The sequence below is a fragment of the Acomys minous genome, assembly GCF_964271855.1.
Source record: "Acomys minous genome assembly, chromosome: 1".
NCBI lineage: Eukaryota > Metazoa > Chordata > Mammalia > Rodentia > Muridae > Acomys > Acomys minous.
The window spans coordinates 24,159,945-24,173,861 of NC_140483.1; the positions used below are offsets into that span (position 1 = coordinate 24,159,945).

General features: G+C 42.0%; 1 long non-coding RNA gene across 1 annotated transcript in view; it reads left to right on the forward strand.

The window, feature by feature from the left end:
- Nucleotides 1–4,334: 4,334 nt before the first annotated feature.
- Nucleotides 4,335–13,917, forward strand: part of LOC311595076 — a 77,150-nt gene continuing 67,567 nt past the window's right edge. Inside the window, exon 1 of the long non-coding RNA XR_014778307.1 lies at nt 4,335–4,445. This is a non-coding gene — a long non-coding RNA (uncharacterized lncRNA). The remainder of the gene's footprint in view (nt 4,446–13,917) is intronic.

Below are 13,917 nucleotides of genomic sequence, written 5' to 3' on the forward strand. Positions count from 1 at the left end.
AGAGGTCAGCATCTGTACAAGACCAACTCCCAACAGATTAGCTTCATGAACTGAGGCCCAGACAGAGTGCCACCCAGGTCCTCTTTTCAACTGAAGCACTCGGTAGAGCAAGGCTTTTGCAGAGATGAAATCGGATGATAAACTACTTAGCACACTGCAAATGCTGCTGTTGCCAGTAAAGCCCAAGAAACAGAGGTGACAAACACAGCTGTGGCAGCTGTCACATGAGCTCTAGCAGTCTGCAAGAAATAGAATCTAACCAGAATTTAAAAAAAATCATGGCATTCTTGATCATGACCTACCTGTAGGGCAGCCCTGGGTATCACTAGGCAAGGAAGGAAGGACTCCGGAGATATTGAGGTGCTCACAGCCATATAGTAAGGCTGTTGCTGTAGGGAAAGCCACAGGGGCATTATCTTAACAAAACTTCTCAGAGAACAGTTGAGTTTTATCAGGAAGTCAAATTCTTCCTTGTGTAATCAAGGTAAGGTCACATCACTACTCTCAAGGAGGTAGAGCTGAGCAAGTAAGAGAAACAAACCACAAGCCAAGTAATGAGTGAAGAACCTTCCAGGTGCCCTCCATTGTGTTCACTGTTTTCCTTTAAAAGGCTGCTTTTTTTTTCCTCACTGTCCTGACTTTAGCCCTGAATGTTTCCCCTCTCGGGGCACCCTTGCCTGCAGGCCGTGCAAAGCAGAACCACTGCTCTTTTTAAGCAAACACCTTATATCAGCTCCATTTGTCCCATTCTTCCTATGCCGCAGTTGGGCTTCCTTTACTCCTCTCTCGGAGGTAGGCCTGTTCTTCTCCACTCAGCCACTCAGGGAGCATTTACCAAGACTACTATCCACAGGGCTGTGTCTAAAACATTTGAAGCTGAGGCCAAAAGACAGTGCCTGGGAATGGAGAGATGGCGCAGCCATTAGGAATGCAGTTTGAATCTCAACACCATGTACCTACCTGTGCAAGATCCCACATGCGCCTGTAACCCCACCCTTGGGCAGGGTAGAGAGAGAAGGATTTTTGGAGATTGCTGCCTACTAGCTTTAAAACACACACACACACACACACACACACACACACACACACACAGAGAGAGAGAGAGAGAGAGAGAGAGAGAGAGAGAGAGAGAGAGAGAGAGAGTCTCCAGATTTGGGGAGAGGTAGTTCATCAAAGGAATAAGTGGTACTAGGTAGCCTTGGTTCCTTACCACCCAGGCTTCCTATGGAAGTTGCACGTGGCAGCTGTCTGCTGCTAGACAAATGACTGGATAGAGAGATGCAAAAGAGAGTAAAATAGCAGGAGTAAAGGCAGTAGGGGTGGCAGAATGACAGCATAGCTTTAGTAACCTGAACTTAGAAGTGATATGTCACCACTTCCTCGGTGCCTTGCTAGTCACTTAGCCACCCCTCATACAATGTGTCAGGGAGTCACGAAAAGGCACGGCTTTCTGCAGGCCTCTATTTTGGATGTTGTTGCTGTAACAGCATATTCGAGGGTAGGTAAATTATAAGGAGAAGAGGTTTACTTTTGCTCACAGTCCTGGGAGTTCTAATAGTGTAGCACCACCATTTGCTTGGCTTCAGCTAAGGCAAAGGGCCTCATGGCAGATAACATTACAGTGGCAGAAACACGTGCTAAGAAAGCAGCGCATGGTAAATTAGGAAGCCTGAGAGTGGGGGGTGGGGGTGGCAGTTGATTCCTGCTTTTTTGTTTGTTTGTTGTTGGTTTTTTTTTTTCAAGACAGGGTTTCTCTGTGTAGCCTTCATTGTCCTGGACTCACTTTGTAGACCAGGCTGGCCTCAAACTCACAGTGATCCGGCTGCCTCTGCCAATTGCTGCTTTCTAACAACACGCTGAGGAACTAACTAGGACCTACCCCCCCCCCAAACAAGAACTGCTTTGATCCCTTCCAAATGGGGCTGCCCGAATAACCTAATGACCTTCTGCCTGTCAGCATTGTCATACTGGGGGGGGGGGGGTCACAGTTCCAGCATAACTCCTTAGGGGAGACACAGCCAAACCACATCTTAACCGTGCAATGAGTAAGAAGCTAAATTCCTTAGGAGCTGCCTGCGGGGTGGGCTACCATCATCAACTCAGTCCCTGTATTGGCGATTCAGACAAGCACAGCTTTGCTACAGTGAGTCAAAGGTTTTACTCCTTCGATTGGCTACTTACCCTGATGACTGCCCCAAGGCACTGTGTGTCCTCCTCACCTCCAGGCCCCATGGATCCCTTGCAACCTGCCTGGCCCTTGATTGGAGTGTTATACCTGTGTGCTGCGATCACAGTGCAGCGTAGAAGACTCATTACCTCACGTGGAACAGATGGGGAACTTTGGCTCTGAGTGGCTCTTAGTGGTAACCAGTTGATTTACTTGCCTGGAAAAACGAAGACCACTGCCAGCATCCTTGTTAGTTCCGCTCTGATCTGCCTAGCTGGCGGTCAAGCCTTCTTAAAACTGGACCTTTAATGAGATAGCTTTATCATTGGTTTAAGCATTACACACAGGATCTTTCTCTTGATTTTTAATAAAAGGCAAACGGACATTTGCCAAGCACATTTCCAGAATTTAGGGGCCCATTGCCTGAACACTGAACCCAGTGCAATTCCAGATGTATAAATCTGAAAGTTTTGGAAAGTCCAGTTTGACCGCGGAGCTTTGGTTCCTGCATGAGAACTAATGTGAGTCTTTCCCACTCTCATTTCTACTGTGGCTTTCTGGGAATTACTACCAGGCTCCTTGCCCGATATATTTTGGCTCTCCACAATTTTTCTTCAAGGAATCAAGACTAATGTACAGCAGTTCCAATGATTTAATATCTGTGGACTGTACCCACAAAGGTGACTGCAGTCATAAAGAAGTTGACCCTGCACGGTAGTCTTGCTTCCATCAACACAGAAGACACACAGCCTCAGAGCCGCTGTAGCAGCCCAGGTCCTGTGAGGCTGGACCTTGCTGTGTGCCGGCTGTAGTGGAAGAGGGCTGCATATCACAGCCCAGACTCCTCTGAACTTACTGTGAGGATTTTTCCAAGCTCTCCCAGCTATAATAACTCCTTGTTCTCTATTTTCCCAGAGGGTAACATCTTTTTTTTTCTTGGTTAAAGGTGAACTTCTAGAGAATTTTAAGCATGGTGCATAGCATTCTGGTCCAGACATCCCAGCAATCTAACTAGAAGCTGCCCTTGGACTGGCATTTGAGCGCATCACTGTCACCAGCACTATTTGAGTATAATAACAGTGTTGTATATTTAACCTGAGGTTGGCTAGTTGAATATTTCTCTGGAAGTAGATGTTCAAAATGTCAAACAGACTCTTTACTTTGATTTTCTTAAATTTTGCTGATATAGTTAGTGATCAAAAATCATTACTCAATGATTGAATTAAAAGATTTTTCTATTTCCTTTTACAGATATAAATTTTCACTACAAATGTAGTGACTTTTTCACATCTGATTACTTATGAAAAAGGAAAAAACAAAACAAAACAAACAAACAAACAAAACCATGAGGCCAACATAATGGCTCAGTGGCTAAAGGCACTTGCAGTAAAGTTAGTTCAGTCCCCAGAATCCATATGATGGAAGGGAGAATCAACCCTGAAAGTTGTCCTCCACACACACTCAATGTGACACACATGTACCTACACACACACACACACACACACACACAGAGAGAGAGAGAGAGAGAGAGAGAGAGAGAGAGAGAGAGAGAGAGAGAGAGAAGCATGCATTGCTAAAAACATTATAATCCACTGGATTGTGAGCTCCGTCAAACTATTTGTCCTTAGTCACCGAGGGCCTCATGCCCTGCATTGCACTTCCTTGGCCCTTGAACTTCTCTTTTTCCTTTGCCTTCCACTTCTGAGTCTCTCTTCAGGCAACATCAAAGCTGGTAGAGGCAAGAACAGAAGCGGACAAACTACATCCCATGGCCAAATAACCTAGTACCTACCTTACAAATAAAGTTTTAGTTGAACACTGCCATGCTTATTTGCTTATGATTTCATCTCTGGCAATGAATGCACCACAATGGCCTAGTTGAGTAGCTGTGACAGAACCGTATGGCCCACAATTGGGGAAGTATTTACTGCTCTGCCCTTAATGGCGGGAGGCTATAATTTGTGCTCTAGGAGCTAAAAGAAAGGCTAGTAGGAAGTACACTGTGGTAATTTGAATAAACATGATCCCTACAGGTTCATTGGGAGTACCACAATTAGATACAGCCTTGCTGGAGTGGGTGTGGCTTTGCTGGCGGAAGTGCGTCACTAGGGGCGGAGCTTTGAGGTCTCAAAAGCTCAAACCAGGCCTTTGACTCACAGTTCTTTTCCTGCTGCCTGCGGATCTGGATATAGAACCTCAGCTCCCTCTCAAAGCACCATGTCTGCCTGCATGCTGCCATGCTTCCCACCATGACGATAATGCTCTACACTTCTGAACTGTGAGCCAGCCCCAATTAAATATTTTCCTTTATAAGAGTTGCCATGGTCCTGGTGTCTCTTCACAGCAGTACAAACCCTAACTAAGACGCGTACCATGTGCACATATATATTATTTAGAAAGAAAAATATTCACCAAATTTCTCTTCAGCCATTTTCTTAACATTTGCCATTCATTTGGTAGCCCCTTGCCTAATTCTGTCTAAAGAGAACAAATCACAAAATATTCAGTACAATTTAAAAAAAAAAACCCAACTTGAATTAATTTAGGCCACACCAGTCCCTAAGCAGTGTCATCATTCTGTTTTTAATTCACAAATACAGAAATGGATTTAATTTTATAAGATTTCCTAGCCAAAACAGTCTCCTGGATCTTCAAGCACTTGAACTGTCTCTGAATTCCTTTATGACCTCCCCTCACCTTTCTAACCCTGTGACGTCACTCTGTGTGGCTTTTGACTTAGGGCTTCAGATCCTTCCTTGGAAATAACTGGGGCAGACAGAGAGGGACTGGGTGTGGAAAGGGACTGTGATGTAGGCGAAGGGAGAGGGGCTGGCTAACTTGTAACTTCTGGGGGCTGCTGAAACGGCTTTCCAGTTTTGCGCTCTGACATTTTTGCAATTTTTCCGTGTTCCTGCTGCTGTCCCAGCACTACAGATAAGAAACCTTCAAATCTTGCTCTGTTCTGGAATAATGAGATTGGAAAAGAAAAGATCTTTTCCATCTTTTTAACATTAAGAGGAAGAAGAAAAAGAAAAAAAAACACCAGTTAGTCAAAAAGCCTAGCAGTTCAACAAATATTACTCATGTCGTTGGCAAAAAGAAAAGGAGATTTTTGAATAGAAAAATGGAAGAGATGAACACAAGGGGCATTGTTTGCATATCAGAAAAATTAATCTACACAGGAAAGTGTAAGAGCCTGCAATTCAGAAAGCAAAGAATTAGGACAGCCCAGCTGAGAATAATTTTCTAGCCAGTTAATTTAATTGCATAAATCATTCCTTTGTTAGCAATAAAGAGATATAATTAAAATGAGATTGCCTCTCGTTTCTATTCTCTGGAAGCTAAAGGAATTGATTTTGGGCAAAGCATTCTTCTAAATACCAGATCGGCAAATTACATTTACCTTTTTTAGAAAAAGCTAAATTATTTTGTGATAATATCATGGTGAGTTTAATTAATTATAGATCTGCCATATGATCTTAAAGAAATAATTTATTTAGCATCCTTAGAACAGAAGTTTGCAATCATGCGGGCATCCCTTTGGTAGACGGTTGTGTGGATTTTCACAAACAGGTCAGAAGTTTAACAGGCGGCTGTCAGAGGAATTTGAGGCAGCTTAACGATTGTTTGGGGTTTTAGTTAGCTGTCCTTATTTAAAATAATAAAAAAAAAAAGCCACTATTTGGTGTTGCATAATTTAACTGAACTCATTTAGATTGGCTTTATCCTAAAATTGCTACTAGTAATTATTTGCTGTCTCTGAACCTTTGGGATTTAAAGAGCCTATAATTGTCTATTAAATAGGGGGAAATCAGATCAAAGAGGAATGCAAACGTCTCCTGCTACAAAGCACAGGTCTGCTGATCCGTCAGTTGAGTGTCAGGGAGAATTGCAGGCTGTGACAGAGGGGAGGCTCGTTTTTATGGTAATGAATTTGATTTTTTTTTAAAAATGTACTAAACCACACTTGCTTGCTCCAGATTTTTTGAAGTTCACTGGCATTACCTGGTAACAGGGATTTGTACAGTGATGGGAGCGATGGCATCAGCAGTGAAAAGGCCAGGCCTAGGAGAAAATCCTGCCTCTGCTTACACAATGTGTAACCCCCAGGGTCTGGGGGAACCCACCCCCACCCTATTTTATGAGGGAAAATGTGAAATGCTCCGAGCCATTTTTGATAGTACATAAAAGGTGCAGTTGGGCAGTTGGGCTTAACGTCTTACTTAGAACAAGAAGTGTGTGCCACCAATAACTCACGGTCCCGAGCATTGTCACAGGGCCGCTCATCACAGGGCCACTTACAGAAGTAGCCTGACTGGGAAAGATCTCACGCGACTCTCACTGCTCAGTTTGCATGTCTTAGCCCACGAGCCAGGCACTGAAGACAGACACTCCTCCTCTGCACACACTCCCTAGGGAGGAAAGATGGCTCTGAGCTTCAGAGAAGTCAGTGGAAAGCTTTAGGTTCTATTGGGCAATAGTACGATGCTCCCCACCTTGGTTGGTAGTGGGACGGCAGTTTGGCCCTTCAGCCCCTGTGTCCTGTAGAGTGTATACCTGCTGCCTCTCTGTAGAAGCAGCCACCCAGGCACTGCTCCTGGACTGAAACTGGAGCCAGAATAGGTACTTTCTCCATTTAAGTAATTTCTCAAGAAAGAAAGCTCGTTTACGATTTGCTCCCAACCTGTAGCCAACACCTACCACAAAGACACTGTTATTTAATTGCTGTGTGAGGAAAACACACATCCTTGGCTTCTTGGATACCCTTTACAACTTTGGCTCTTACGCAAAACACACATCAAAAAGTATGTGCGTGCATTTTACCCAGTCTAACAGATGACATGTTTGCCACTGTAGTCAGTAACTCTTTTTTTCTTTTTTACATTTAATTTAATTGTATTAATTTATTCATATTACATCTCAATGGTTATCCCATGCCTTGTATCCTCCCTCCCTCCCATTTTCCCCTTACTCCCCTCCCCTATGACTGTGACTGAGAATAACTTGCAGGATGAAAGTCATCATGCGTTGTGACAGGAGAGTTGAGAGCCGTGGTTGTCAGTGTGAAGGTCACGGCCACTTTGGGGTCCACATATCAGATATCCCACATATTAGATATTTAGATTATGATTTATAACAGTAGCAACATTACAGTTTTGAAGTAGCAATGGAATGATCACCACAACATGAGGAGCTGTATTAAAGGGTTGCAGCGTTAGGAAGGGTTGAGAAGCACTGGTTTAGAGGGTGCCTAGAGGGCGCAGTGTTGGGCATGGGAAGCCGTCATTCCCCAAGCAGCTGCAGCCCCCGCCATTACCTTATATTATCTTAGTGGTTCTGTTCCCTCTATCTCTGTCCACTAGAATTATGATCCCCACTGTGTGTCATACTCCAAGCTGTCTCCAGACTCTACAGCTGTCCTGGCATAGAGCAGGCGCCCCAGTGTATATATGAATCAACTCAAGCCTCCTTTGTGCTGTGGTCATTTTTCACAAGTATATTATGTTCTTGATTAGTTAAGTCCTTTGTACATGTTGTTTCAGCTGCATAAGATACTAACACATATACATGTTTATACACAAACACATATGCATACATCCATAAATTCCACATTCACATAAACATATACACATGTATATATAAGCATATATATACAGATTCACACATACCACACTCATGTCCACATGCATGGTCCCATATATATGTGCAAATATATATATATATATATACACACACACACACACATACACACATGCATGTACCACACACATGTACACATGTACACATATAAACATATATATACATATATGTACATGCATGCATACACAATACACAGCACACACACATATATGTAACATACATATATACTCACACATACATATACCACACATGCACATATACATACACACATCCATATACAAGAACACATATACCACACATAAACACATATACACACATATAATATATGTGCACATTAATAAAGTATATACACGCACACACACATATACACATACATGCACACATTCTAAACACATATACACATATATTCACATACATACACACATTTATATATCACAAACACATATAAGCACACACACACATATACACACATACACATAAACATACCACACACACATACACACATAAGCACACAGCACATAGACATGTATGTATCATATATGTATTCACACACAAATATATGCACACATTCATAAATTATGCATATACACTTTCCAAACACATATACATATATGTTTACATACATACATACATATATATTATAAACACATACACAAGCACACACATATACACATATACTCACACATACATAAACATACCATACACATACACAAATATGCGCATACACGCATGGGCATACAACACACACACACACACACACACACACACACACACACACACACACCCCTACTCACTTTTCTTTTAATCTTGTTCACTACTCTGCAGTTTAAGTAGAGTTTCTCCAGAAGCCGTGTCTATGCTAACCTATGCTGCTTGCCTGTGACATCATCACATACCATTTTCTATACCTCCTTTTATACTACACTATTCGAATTGCTGAATGAGTAAGGAACTTCCACAGGAGCCAAATCTTTCGTTCAGTCTCATATTCCCAGAGCCAAGTCTGGTGCCTGGCACATAATAGGAACTTGGCAATTATTTGTGGATGAAAGAAAAAAAAATCGAGAGAGGGAGTCACTGTTTCAATGCTGTGTGAGGAATTTATTTTCCAATCCAATTCCAATGAGCGTCCTCCCCCTCCTGAGAGAATGACTAACCGCCTGCTGTCGCTTGGGTACGGAGACAGGCCAGTGAGGCTGAGCTGTGGCGCCAAGCAGACAAACAGAGAAGCTCTTCCTACGGTGGGGAGTGATTAGCACACATTTGGCAGAACGAACTGGAAAGAAGAGATGTCCTGAGGGGTATTCTTGGACCGCACTCAGAGAGGAGAGCTAATGCACAGTGAACAATTTCTGGGAGGGTCTAGGAAGATTGTACATAGTAAAATCACAGGATTGACATAGTAACAGGGACCCTGGGCCACAGAAGCACCATTCTAAGGAGGCAAAAGGAAAGGAAGAATCCGTGTGATGTGTACTGTGTAAGCAGGGGGCTAAGGTTAGACGGGGCCCGACAGAAGAGAAAAAATTGTCTGCCTCTGCAAGAGAGACTTTTCCAAGCTTAAGACTTTTCTCTTTAACTTCTTAATGGAAAAGGTGTTGAAAGTGATTTTCCAAATTCAATTTTTATGGTCACTCCAGTTGATGTATTGGGATTTCTTTCTTAGTCATGACCCTGAAAGTAACTTTTACTTAGTTTTTATTAAATATTTTTACATATACATTTATATAGTTATACATATATATAACAAACTGCTCACAGCAAGAAGAACCACAAAACAATCAGGTTATATATTCATAGTGTTTTGGCTATTTGTATTTGGCAACCTTGAAGAAAACATCTTTCCTATCTTGGTGCATCTAAATTTCTGAATGTAAATCAAAATCCATCATATATTGTCATTATCAACTTAAATATCTATCTAGACCTAAAAACATCTTAACTCCTAAACAACTAAGCTTAATTGTAAAACTAAGTTAACTGGTCTTAACCCTATCAGAGACTTGAGAAGGAATAACATTAATTACCTGAATAGACAGGAAGTGCAGGTTAGCAGCTTCCAAAGTGAAAAAAATGACAGTTTGCTGCCTGAACAGTCACCCAAAATTCTCTATAATGTTGGAGCAGCTTCTTCAGCCTTCTGGCCCAATATATCTGACATATATCTGTGAGACAGGAGCTACTGAGGACTTGTTTACCCTGTTTTGGCAGAGTTTGGCCATCGACTTTGCCTATGTCCAAGCTTACCCAATTTTAGGTAGAATTCTGTCTGTGGTAGAAATGAGGACATTTTCCCCAGTGGCTAGTTTGCTACATTTGAAGCCGTCTCCATAAGGAGGTTCTTTGATGCTCATCATCTTCTTTGAGGTAGGCTGGGTGTTGTCAGGAGTTAACCTGTCTCATTGTAAATGAATCTTTAAAAAAATTAGAAACATATTTAAATGCCATATTCTGTAGGTCCCTGAGGTTTTGAAGACCTTATCTAACTATTTTACCTTAACATTCTAGAGAATCATAACCATCTGTGGCGCCTAGTATGTATATTCTTGTGATACAAATAGACTAGTAATTGATATGTTCATGATTTTATCAACTAACAATTAACTTGTATAATTTACATATCCTAAACAGCCTGCAATAGCACTTTCAACGTATTAGAAGTAAACCTTGTATTATAGTTGAGTTCTATGGATATAATACCACATATTAGAGTGTATATATATATATATATGTATATATATACATATATATAATATGTATGAAGAATAATCTTAAATTTGAATTCCATACCAATGTGTCTAAAATTAAACTTATTTTGAGTCTATATTCAAAATTCTATACCCGTGAATTAAAAATAACCTTGTGAGTAAAAATTAAGGCATTAAGTTGAGGAGTAGATTTACTGACCCTGGATCGGACCTGACAGGATTCATTCCTCTCAGCATGCTGGACACTGACATCCTGCATCTTTCATGTTCCAGCACCAAGTGCTTCAGCTGCTGTTCCTCACCAGGACAGGACAGCTTCGAAAAAAGCTTCCAATCCCAATTGGTCCAGCATTTAAAATTGTCCTACACAGGACTCTGATTAAGCCTGGAATTTCTCAACATTTAGAAACTGGACCACAAGTGCTATTCCTAGATTGTTTAACCATTTTCCCCATTTTTGAGCCTCTACAAAGGTATTTATTCATCCCAAATCAGCCAGAAGAAACCTTAAGAGGACGATGCCCCATTTCCTTCAAGGGGAGTCAGGTAGATTTTTGGTTGCTTTCTTGGGCGATAGATGATTATTCTCACTGGGAGTTGGTTATAAGTTATTATTGGTCTTATTTAGATAGAGAGCAAGGTTGGACTCAGGGATGTCTCTCCTTTTCTTTATATTTCATTTTTAGGTTTGGAGATAGGGGTTGAAAGGAAAGAAGGGGGTATATAGAAATATATAGGCATGATAGGACAAAAAGTTGATCAGTGAATCTACTCCTCAACTTAAACTTTTACTTTTGTAAGTCATTTTTAATGCTTTTTTTTTTTTAAAAAAAAGAAGCTCTGACACATTTGGACCAGGCAGCTGCTGATGTGTGTTATTTAGGAATTTAAGTTATCTTCTTCCTCTCTGGGTATGCTGCATACAAGTCTGTGGAGCCACACAGAAGATAATGGCATCATCTAGTGACTTTCCAACCCTAAGCGTGCTGGGGCTTGTGAGGAAAGAGACTGCCGCTGGGGCCCAGGACTGCTCGAGTTCTGTCTTGTCTCGGATGTAGCTCTGTCTGCTGCAGGCCACATCCCTTCACCTTCTCCTTTGCCTGTTGATCATCCCATGCTGCTCTAAAAGTGGGCTTCGTAAGCTGCCGCGTGACACACACTTGCATGCAATCCCTGCACCTGTGAATTAGACGCAAGAAGATCAGGAGTTCAAGGCCAACTGTGGCTATATACTAAGAATGAGGCGAGCTATATGAAGCTTTGACTAAAATAATAACTTACAAATAAAATGACAGAAAAGAATAAAGAAAGAAGAAGGATGGAAGGAAGAGACTATATAATCTCTGAAAAGACTTAAAATGATGCTTAGCAGATGAAATACACACATCCAGTGGAATTTGACTCTGGGATGACACACACACATCATCTTTCCTACTACTTCACTTTTCTCCTCTCACATTTAAGCCACAGACAGTTGGGGAAGGAAATCAAGTGCAAGTTCACACAGCTCTTCCTGAGTGTCAATTGCTTTCCCTCTCAACATAAACATTAAGTGGCAGAGCCTTCCTAAGAGTGCTGAGAAGCGGGTAGGATAGAGGTAACCCCACCCCTAAGGTGGTGACTGGATTCCCACTTATCTTTTTTTTTTCCTCCTATCTCTATCCGCATGGCAGATGCCTATGACTAGGTGTTTCTTTATCTCTTTGACAAGAGTCTGGTCCAGATGAGGCTGTGAACTCAATTCAGAATAGGTTACCTTCCTTTAGTTAGGGGCCAGAAACTACATCCTGTACCAGAATAGTCTTGGGACAAAAGGGACCTCTGATGTGTCCTAAACAGCCAGCTGATTGATGGAATCCAGGAATTTACATATCTAGGCATTCATTTTAATTAAGCACCTCATTGGAAAACACATAACACAGGCAAGAGTCACTGCGACTCTGACAGCTATATTGCTGTTTTATGGCCCCAAATTTAATCATCAAGATCTGATCAATCCTGCTCTGCAAGTGTTGCATAGCATAACACTTGCCAGGCTTCTCGAGGTTTCAAAACAGGGAGAGGAAACTGGGGTAGCCAAGAAACCAGACTGCCAGCTTTTTACTATCCTGCCTTAATTTTCAGGGAGTTTTTGCCTCAGCTTAAAAGCAAGCTCTCCCCTGGCACTACTGTCCATATAAGCCTAAAAATGCCATTTAGAACCATGTGGAAAAGAGTCCCTTGCGTGAGGGTAGGACTGGGAGGAGCTGGGATCAGGCTGTAAAATGATAAAGTGATTAAATAAATAAAAATAAGAATTTAAAAAATTAGCCAGCTCTGAGGTACTAAGGGACTGGGAGGGAGAGAGGGAGGAAGGGAGAGAGAGAGAGAGAGAGGGAGAGGGAGAGAGAGAGAGGGGGGGGGAGAGAGAGGGAGAGAGAGAGGGGGGGGGGAGAGAGAGAGGGAGAGGGAGAGAGAGAGAGAGGGAGGGAGGTCGCATATGAGCATGTGAGGGGGATGCACTTGTGTCAGGGGTACATGTAGAAGGCAGGGGTCAAGCTTAGGCATTACTCTTCAGAAGCCATCTGAGACAAGGTCTGTCAGTGCGACTCAGGGCTAGGCTGGCTGGATGGAGCCCTGTCTCCCCAAGGCAGGGGGTGACAAGTGCAAGCACCACATCTGGCTTTTTTACTTGGGATCTGGGGATTGAACGCAGGGCCTCAGGCTTACATAACAAGCGCTATATGGACTGGGCAGCTTCCTCAGCTTTGCGTCCTGCCTCCTTTTGGAATCTTCCCAAAAGTGCGTGGGGTTTCTCTGCTCGACCTATTATGCAGCCTCGCACCACCCCAGTCTTAGTTGTGTCTTTTGCTATTTAGTTTGGCCCTCTCATTTTCCTAAAAAGCATACGGTTTCCTTGTTCTTCCTTAGCTTAGCCAGGTTCTCCCATGTATCTTCAGAACCCAGATCAATTATCACCCCAGCTTGCACCCCGCCCTCTTTCAACCCAGGCTGGACCAACGTCCCTTTCTATTTGGCCCCAAAGTATTTTGCTATGTCTATATCACTAGGTGTATGCATTCTAAAATACTAACTTTTACCTGATAATAAAAGAAAAGCTTCCTTTTGTAGGTGAGGTTAAAAAAAAAAAGGAAAAATATAACATGCTAAAAATCACCAATAATTCTACGAATACAATTTTAGTATTTTTTTTACTTCCCGAACTATTTTCTATGTACACTGTGGATGCTTTCTCATATACATTACTCGAATTTTCTTATCGCTTATAATATATAACTGTGGGTGTTCTTCCATCAAGAAATGAGTTTTTATTTTCTTTCCACTTAGTATGAGTTAGTGTCACGGATCAATTTGGAAAACAGAGTAGTGTAAGTGAGAAGGTGGCAGTTTTGAGCCTTATGT